The sequence below is a fragment of the Cervus elaphus genome, chromosome 17 (assembly GCF_910594005.1).
Source record: "Cervus elaphus chromosome 17, mCerEla1.1, whole genome shotgun sequence".
In the NCBI taxonomy this organism is placed as follows: domain Eukaryota; kingdom Metazoa; phylum Chordata; class Mammalia; order Artiodactyla; family Cervidae; genus Cervus; species Cervus elaphus.
Window position 1 is genome coordinate 13,240,599 of NC_057831.1, and position 10,027 is coordinate 13,250,625.

Below are 10,027 nucleotides of genomic sequence, written 5' to 3' on the forward strand. Positions count from 1 at the left end.
TTGGGGTTCGGCGGTGCCCATCCCTCCAGGGTCAAGTGCAAAGTCCTTGGCCAGATCCGCGCTGGGTTATGCCCTCTCAGCCTGCAAGCGCGAACGCGAGAGGACCCTCAGTCGAGGGCCATATGGGAGGGAAGGGCGCACAGGCGCGGCTGAGGCAGCTTGGAAAGCTCCCCTTCACACCCCTCCGCCCAGCTCGCGGTCTTCCTCCCCACCCACCCCCAATCTTTAACTCCCTCAGCCCAACCGCAACTGCACTTTCGGATCCCTAACCCCCAGCCCGGGATCGCAGCCATCCGCCCAGCACTCACCTCCGGGATCAAACAACGCCCCTCTCCTCTGGCCAACCCGCCCCCCTTCCGCCCGCTGCGACCGCGTGGTCCGTCCGCTTACCTCGGCTCTTGGCTGCTGCGCGTGAGCTTGAGTGTGTCTCCGCCGCGTAATTGTATCCGGGGACAGAAGGGACCCGTGTTTGTGTACCGGATCAGGTGTCGCCGCCTTCGGTGGCTAGGGGTCGTGAGGGAGGCTGCAGTTAGCGCGTCAGCTTAGGACGGACTTTCTGGACTCGGAATTGATGGCAAAGCTTTAACCGTGCCCTCCCTCGGGCCCGCAGCGCGCCTGCTCCTCCGCGGCTCCCCGCAGGCGGCCGGGCCCCCCCAGCAGCCGCGCCCCGCCCCGCGCGCTGCGAGCTGCGCCGGAGTGCGCCCCTCACCTCCCGCGCCTGGCTCCGCAGGGCACGACGCGGGCCGCCACGCGCTCAGCCTCGCGTTACACGCCTGGGGCTGCGAGCGCCTCCTGCTCCCGCGGCCGGGGCATGGATGCCGACGCGCCTTCGTGCCGCGCGCTCGCGGACTGAGCGAAGCGCGGAGTCCTGGGACCGGGATGCTCGCGGGCGGGCTGGGGCGCGCGAGCCGTCGGGCGCCGGAGCTGCGAACCCTGGGACTGGCACGTGGCCCCGCCCCCGGCCCCCGCGAGGCGTGCCCTATGCCCTCGCGGCCACCTCCCGACTGGTCCCCGTGCCCGCCTTTTCCGTCACACCAGCGCCGCTCGAATCTGCGTGGTGTGGTGGGAGCGCGCCTGCCCTAACTGCGCGCCTGCCCAGCCTGCCAGTCTGCCTCCTTCCCGAACTCCCGAAGCCACTAAAAAGTTGAACTTTTGCTAGGAGGTGAAGGAGATAAGTGAAGGAAAGGGCGTGGGGGTTGCTTAGGTGATCAGCCACCTTTCTTGTAAGTTAGAAAGGGTTTAGAAAAGGCGAGTTTGGGAATCTTGGAGAAAGGGAATTGGGTTGCTGCGCTTGGAACATCCCTCCTCGCAGACTCGTGCTGAAAAGAGCCATTTATGCTTTGCTTGGTTGACTCTGTGGCGACTTTATCCTGACTGATCGGTGTTTGCCAGCAGCAGATCTTTGCCAAGTTGGCGTCCAGGCCAGAAAGCCAGGAAGCAGCTTTGCATACCCAGGCCTGCTGTGGTACCTCACCTTCCCTCCCCTCTTCCTCAGTCAGAGGCCAAGGACCTTTAAGAGTCTGATCTTAGAGTGCTGTCCTCCTGGGAACCTGGAAAATCTAATAGTTGTTCGCTTTTCCTCTGAGCGAGATTGGCTATGTATTCAATGTGTATATATACGACAGAGCTTTCAGAAAAGCTAAAAATCATGTAGGGTGTAAGCTGCAGAAGGCAAGATGCCGCCCCTGCACATAAACGTTTTACGTTTAAACGCCAAACACGGGAATTTTAAAAAATGCCAAGTCAAGCCGTTCTTTGCTTGCTCCAAACCGAATTTCAGAAATAGGTTGGGACTTTGTGCCCTTAGAAAAGAAAACGGAAATTATGTTTTATTGTGCATAGTATTACTTAACATTAAAGGGAGGAAAGAAAAAAAAAAACAAAACCAAAGCTAACATACACTGCTATTAGCATTTTATTTATGTTTCTATGTTTAAGTACCAGGGTCCAAAGTCCATATTTTAAAGAATGTTCACTGATAGACTTCTAAACGTGGGTTTCAAAAAAGATGTGTTTACCTTCTTTGCAGATTAGAAATTTGGAATATTGTGAAAACACAGGGGATATTTTTTCAGCCTTTGTACCTGACCAAAGGAGATCACTGACCTCTATAATCATTTTCTATTTAATTTCATTAGAGAAACCTAAAATGTAAACACGGACAACAATCCGACATAAGAGAATTTAAGCATTTACTTTAAAATTTATTCCACTCTCAACTGTCAAGCTTTAAGAAATTGTTCAAGCAGTTGCAAGCTACTTTTTGGATAATGCATTTGTAAATTCTTGGTCAAAAAAAGATTACTAGAAATTAAGCAAAAATACTCAATTTTATTTTATGAAAAAAATTTAAAAATTTGTGTCACAATCCTTTGCTTGATAAAGTCATGTAAACTGATTGTCAAGTAACATTTTTGTCAGACTTTTGGAAAGAAAATGTGTTGCTCTAGTATGTGGGAATATATATATATATATATATATCTCCATGTTTGTGTTTCTTTGTTTTCTCCGTTGCCTACCACACTCTTTATATAATAATATAATAATTTTATATAATGATTATTGAGTTTCTCTGCACACAAAGGACATCCCATAACCTAAAATACATTAAGTCAGTCATTGTACAAATACTTGAATTGCATTTTTGGAGCTTGAAATTATTCAAAAAAAATCAATGAGTCTCTTTCTCTCCTTTTTAAGGATCTACCAGCATTTAACACTTAATATTATTGACTGAATAGCTGGATAAAGTAAATGATGAAAGCATTTGCTACTTCTCTTGAAGGATGAATGCATATTTCTTATATTTAATCCATTTTCCAAGTTCCCATCCAGATTCACATGAAATTCCGCCCATTAGCTTTAGTTTATAGAATGTTGAATAGCACATCTGTAGTAAATAAGTTCCAGCCGCCCTGAAGTATGATATTAAAACTCCCTCATTATTTCAGTGGACCAAGTGTATTAGTATACTCAGTTGTTCATGTTTTTTTAATGTTAATTATTTTAATGATATTAAAATTCCCTCATTATTTCAGTAGACCAAGTCTATCAGTATACTCAGTTGTTAATTTTTTTAATGTTAATTTTTTTTCATGATTCTTCAACCATTTGGGTCCATATGATTTTATTGGGAGATTAAAAAAAATAACTTATGAGGGATGCTAGCTTAGCCTGGTGATTATTAACCATGAACTATGGAATTTGAATCAGTTATGAATGGTACAGTTTTATATCATTTGTCCTTGTAATGTAGACCATATGATATAGATTATAAAAGAATGGAATTAAGTTTAATCATGGGGTGAAATATGATGGCTGTACATTCCAACACTCCCTTGCTAATTGTCCCAAATATCTGAATATATCACAGTGGGGTATCATATGAGTGAAAACATCACTGACTTCGCAAATTAGATGCTTGAGCTCTGCTGAGTTCCTGAGAAATGTGACTATGTATTTTCGAGCTCTAAGGCACTCAGAGAGTCTGAAGGTACATAAAAACTCTTTAGGCTTAATTTGATCCTGCACTCCATAATATTATTAATAATAATGATTATTATGGTTTCTACTTGAGTTTCTAAAGTGTAATTTCAGGCACAATGTGAAGTTAACAAGAGTGATCTCATGTAATCCTCATAAAAATCCTGGAGGTAGATACTATCATTTTCCCTGTGGAAGGTAGAGTAGCAGAACATTGGGGAGTCAAACATGCAAGCTCACAGAGGGAAACTGACAAAACTGGGAATTGAATTCTGAGTCAAAGACCATGCCCTGAGTTGCTATGTCTACTCAGATGATCTCATAGTGCGGTTTTAAGACTTGGTTGGAGAAAATGTTGAGGTACATAAAGGCAGCCTGGCCATTTGGGGAAATCTCAGAATTCAAAAAACCGGTAAACCCAGTCTGTCTTGCTGCATCTTCTGTTTTACCCCAAAACAGCTGCTAATAGGCAATCACACTACAAACATACCTAGTGAGAGAGACTTAATTTTCTGTGTATCTACTTTAAAATTGTGGCCATTATTTTGTTTAATTCCTATTTCCTATGGACTCGACTTGCTGTAAAAACGCTAAACCGGAGGGCAAACAGAATGAAGATCATGCAGAGTCCATATGATAAAAACAGGCACACTATCACATCTTCACCTTCTCCTTTTGGCTCTTTCCTTTCTCATCATCTCTTATTTTCTTGCAAATATCTGCTTCCTGCTTTCAGGTTTAACTATACAGTCTACTTAGTGTCATATCCCACATTTAAAATATGTACATTTTTTTCATTTTTTATAAGCTTAATACATGCAATTTTCATCTTAATTCTGTTTTATTATGCATTATAGGCTTCTTTAAAAAATGCTGATCTGAGGGTCAAATTGTAACAAAGAATGATTGGAGGAACAGAGATTTCTAGAACTGTGGAAGTCATGGGGAACTTCTATTCTCATAAAAAAATATATCTTTAAATTGTCTAAAGGAATATCCGATATATAGGGCAAGTCAAAAAAAAAAAAGCTTATACTTTTAGTAATTTTGGTTACATGATAGACATTGTGTAACTTATTCTGTATGTCCTTATTTATTTATTGTTTATTCTATGTCTTTCTAAAGCAGTATTTATTTTCATGAGTAGAAAATGCCTTCAATAAAACTTTGCTTTCTCATCTATGTTTATTGTTGTTTTAGTCGTTCAGTTGTATCTGACTCTTTTGCGAGCCCATGAACTCTGTGCATAGGACTCCCCAGGCAAGAATACTGGAGTGGGTTGCCATTTCCTTCTCCACGGGATCCTCCTGACCCAGGGATCGAACCCACATCTCCTGCATCAGCAGGTGGGTTCTTTACTACTGAGCCACCAGGGAAGCCCCCTCTAATCTATACCAGTCAGTTAAAATCTTTTGAAATAATTTCTAACACTTCGTGATAAACTCTGTTCAAAGTTAGTTGTGGAAAATGTATGGAGACAGAATATCTCTTTTAAGGCCTTTGGCCTTTCAGAACTGAGAAGTTTGCTATTCTGTATTCCGATGGAGCCCTGTACTGAGTCTCTGTCAGTTACACCAACCAAGATTTAAGAGAGCGAATTGGGTGGTACTACATGACAGCAAAGCTAAGCCCATGCCACAGCAGCTTCCTTCCCCATTCATCTTGCAGGCATTAGTTTTTACAGCCATTCTGAATATGTCTAAAATATATCCCCCTGGTACCATGGTCTGTGAGCTTCCCAAAGTAAACATTAATTTACTTGCCTAGTCAACTTGCATTTATTGAGAGAGTTAAAGATCCCCAGAATCAACATTTTTTTTAGGATTATATCCTCTGCCTTTTAACATAAAGAACCAATTATTTTCAGAAAAGAAATAAGGGACTTGCCCTGGCAGATTGATATAAGCAATATTTTGTGACCCTTATTTCTTACGGTTATCTTCAAATCATGGTGTTTAAATTGTCACTTTCTCAGGTCAGGCTTTAACTTCCAGGTGAAACTATTAAGTATATTTTTGTTCATAAGTGTCAGCCCTAAGTCTAACTCTCCCAAGGTCTGCAAAGAAAGACGGTTTCTGTATCAATGAAAAACAAGAAGCACTAAGGACTTTTCCTCTAGTGTTCAGATCATTACCTTATAGTGTGTATTTTATTTTATGTTTGGAATCCTGTTCTGAGTATCTCTTTTTTTGCCTTATTTTTCATTCATTGCCTCCCTTACTTTTGTGTCATAAAGAACTGTAGTGTAATAAATTGTCTGATGAAGTATCCCATACAAAGCCAGGTAGGAAAGAACCTAGTCACTGACAGTGCTATTTCTATAGTGTGAAGATATCAAGATTGTGTGGGTCTTTCCAGAGTATAATTGGAAATTGAGGTTGTTACTGTAAAGCAGATATAGACCACTTTTAAAATTGTTTTTAAAATGTGATGGCAAAGTTTTAAATGCCCCCAGTTGTATTGACCAATTCCCTATCCTTTCACACTAAAAATAATCCTCTCCATCAAACCATCTTCCCCAAGTCATTTAGCTAAATACTTCCTTACCATTAAAACACACCAAGGTTTCAAAAACCCGTCCTAACCCTGATAATGTAAACATTTTTGATGGGGTAAGTTGGCTTTGTATGTTTATGCTTTTGCAAAACCTCTCTGTTACAAACAAAAACTTACACCTGATAGAATATAAAAGGATAAAATAGTTGATAGACATAGAGGAAGTAAGGAGCAAGGTGAACATCTTCCTGAGCTAGGGAAGAACAGAAATGCCAAGCAGAGAGCCAAGCTGGGGCCAAGAGTTGTGTTTTCTGGGACCGGACATCGATGGTGCTTTGGGAGCTGAAGGTGCTTGTAGTAAATACACTCCAGGGTGACCCATGATTCTCACCTCCTGACATCATGCTGTCTATAATTCTTTCCCTTTGTGTATGGGTGGGACCTTGACTTGCTTCTGGTCCCTATAATATAGCAAAGAATGTGAAAGTTGCTCAGTCGTGTCCAACTCTTTGCGACCCCATGGACTATACAGTCCATGGAATTCTGCAGGCCAGAATACTTGAGTGGGTAACCTTTCCCTTCTCCAGGGGATCTTCCCAACCCAGGGATAGAACCCAGGTCTCCTGCATTGCAGGCAGATTCTTTACCATCTGAGCCACAAGGCAAGCCCATAAGTGGCGAATGTAAAGTGATTTTTAAAATGTAGTTAAGGTCCCAAATCTGGTGACGTTGAATTAATCAAAAGGGAGATTATTCTCTGTGTGTATGACTTTAAGGGTATCAGGAGAAAACTCTTAAAAGAAGTAGAAGGTCCTTCTTGAGAGGAGAGACCCTCCCTGCAAACTTGATGAAATAACCGGCCACGTGGAGGAAATCCTTGTGGCAAACAGCTGAGGGCAGCTTCGCGGCCCTTCAAGGACTTCCAGCCAACAGCCAGCGAGGAGCCAGGGTCCTCAGTCATATGGCTGCGGGGAATGAGCTGTGCAAACAACCTAATGCCCCCATCTTTTTTTAACGCAGTCTAAAGAAACTGATTGTACCTGTTTATTTATTTTAGATTATTTTAATTGGAGTATAGTTGCTTTTGAATGCACTTTAAAGTCTTCTTCCCCAGCCAGAAGGCCACCTGGCCAAGGCACCTGATGTATAGCCTTGAGAATCCCTGGTCATAAAGCCCCAGGTAATTGGTACTCACATTCCTGACCCACGACTGTTAGATAATAAGTGTCTTGTTTCAGTCTGCTGAGTTTGTGGTCATGTGTGATCCAGCAATAGATAACTAATATAGTACTGAATGAAATCTGAATGGATGGAATGAATGAATGGAATCTGAATGAAAGGCTGAAAACCTGGCTACATAGAAAACGATAGCTAAAGCGGGTGTGGACTCCAAACTAGGAATCAAATCAAGCTGCTCAATAACTCTAGTTGCATAAAGTTTGTACCCCCAATATCTCCCCAGAGCAAGAACCTTAAATTGCTGTTATCAAACTTGGTTCTGGATTGGTGGTTCAGGAGTGCCAGGTGAAGGCAATCACAGGCGCCTGAAAACTTATAGACAAGAAAGGCTGGACCAGGGGAAAAAGCTGTCCTTCTCCAGTCAAGATAAAATGTATACTAAAGTCACAGGAAGAACTCTAAAGTTAAGAAAAGCAAACAAACAAAAACCTTGGTGCTCCAAGCATGGATTCTTTGTAAATTATATTAATTACATTATATTTTAATATTAATTTTATGGAATTACTTGACAAACCTTTTAAAATCAAAATTATAAATTCATTTCGAATTTATAAGGCAAAAACATCTCAAGAAAAGTTTGAACATGAAAAAGGAAAAGAAATCTTGAAAGCTCATTGTGCGGAATACATTCTACACATTTGTGAAGAGAAATTAGTAAATCTAAGGATTGTTCTGAGAAATTCAGGATGGAGGAGAGACACACAGACACATATAACGTGCATAGCAACATTAAGAGTCCGGGGGAATATATTAACTCAATTTTACATGTAACTGGAGTTTCAGAAGAAAAGAAAGGAGGGACAATCAAAAGAAATAAAAAATAATATAGCTCAGATTTTTCAAAAAACTGAAGAAAATAGATTCTCAGATCTTAATCCTTAACTGATATCTGATTGTTACTAAACAGAGCAAATAGAACCTGGCAGAAGAGACAACTTAAGCAGTGACTGAATACTGAAGAGGTTTTGAAAAATTCTCATGTACAATCCACAAAATTATAAATAAATACAGAAATGTATATTCTAGAAATTCTTCAGTCTTATTTTCAAAGCTTACAACCCCAGTTTAATCAGGAATAACACATTAGTAATCATCATGAAGTAACCTCCAACAGAGGGACATTCTACAAAATACTTGGCATTTCTCAAAACTATAAAGGTCTTGGAAAAAATAACCTAAGAAACTACTATAGTAGAGAGGAGCCTATGAAACTATAATGATTAAATATAAGGTGTGCTGGATAGAGTCCTGAAACAGAAGAAGGACATTAGATAAAAAACAAGAAAATTTTAAAAGATTTCAGTTTTATTATTTTAAAGATTAATTTTGATGTGAATCATTTTTAAAGCCTCTATTGAATTTTTTACAGTATTGTTTCTGTTTTATGTTTTGGTTTTTTGGTCACAGGCATGTGGTATCTCAGCTGACCAGGGATCAAAGCTGCACCTGCTTCATTGGAAGGTGAAGTCTTAACCACTGGACCATCAAGGAAGTACCTCAATTTTATTTTGATCACCAGCTAGATTGAGAATTATTCAATTATTTTATTGTTTTATAGTACAAATGAGAAAACTGAGGCAAGTTGATTGTAGGCATTTGTATAGTTCTAGTAATTTTATAGATAATAGAATGTTTAAAATTATTATAAATTGTAATTACAAGTTTCTATGAAATATCTTAGATTAACCTTGATTTGAATTCTGTAGTTAAAATGAAACAGTAGCAATATAATAATTGTAGCTAATTACAACAGATGCATATTATCCTTTTTTAGGAGTGTTGGCACTCAAGAAAATTATTCTAAAGTCCATCTGAAAGAATGGACATAGGAGAATATCCATACGTGAAAACTAATAACCTTTAAGTGTATTGCACAGAGCTCTGCTGATGTTCATTTTAATCATATGTGTGGTGGTGGTTTAGTTGATGTCATGTCCAATTCTTTACGACCCCATGGACTGTAGCCCGCCAGGCTCCTCTGTCCATGGGATTTCCCAGGCAAGAATACTAGAGTAGGGTGCCATTTCCTTCTCCAGGGGATCTTCCCAGCTGAGGGATCAAACCTGCAGACTTGCATGTCCTGCATTGCAGGCGGGTTCTTTCACCACTGAGCAACCAGGCAAAACTTAATCATATGTATAAAGCTGAATTTATGTCCTTTAGGATTGACTGGCTTGATCTCCTTGCTGTCCAAAGAACTCTACAAGAGTCTTCTCTAGCACCACAGTCCAAAAGCATTAGTTCTTTGCTGCTCAGCCTTCTTTATGGTCCAACTCTCGCATCTGTACATGACTACCGGAAACACCATAGCTTTGACTATACAGACTTTGCAAAGTGACATTGCTGCTTTTAATACACTGTCTAGGTTTGTCATAGCTTTTCCTCCAAGGATAAGTGGCTTTTACTTTCATGGCTGCAATCACTGTCCTCAATGATTTTAGAGCCCAAGAAAATAAAATCTGTCACTTCTTTCACTTTTTCCCTACCTATTTGTCATGAAGTGATAGAACTGGATACCATGATCTTAGTTTTTTGAATGTTCAGTTTTAAGCCAACTTTTTCACTCTCTTCTTTCACCCTCATCAAGAGGCTCTTCAGTTTCTCTTCACTACCATTAGAGTGGTATCATCTTCAGGACTACATATATATATATATATATAAACACATCACTCTGGATGTGTCAAAGTGATGTATTTTTATCACAAGGGCCCCCCACCCCGCCCAGTTCATGCCTTTCTTCAAATTGCTTAACACAATACATTTAATACCATATAAATGTATGAGGAACTGGAAACCATACTAAATTGTA

General features: G+C 40.6%; 1 protein-coding gene across 1 annotated transcript in view; it reads right to left on the reverse strand.

Moving 5' to 3' along the window:
* The window catches only part of UGT8 (UDP glycosyltransferase 8), a 93,512-nt gene extending 92,568 nt beyond the window's left edge, over positions 1-944 (reverse strand). Inside the window, exon 1 of the mRNA XM_043871445.1 lies at positions 391-944. The gene's annotated coding sequence lies outside the window, so the exon portion shown is untranslated. The remainder of the gene's footprint in view (positions 1-390) is intronic.
* Positions 945-10,027: the final 9,083 nt, after the last annotated feature.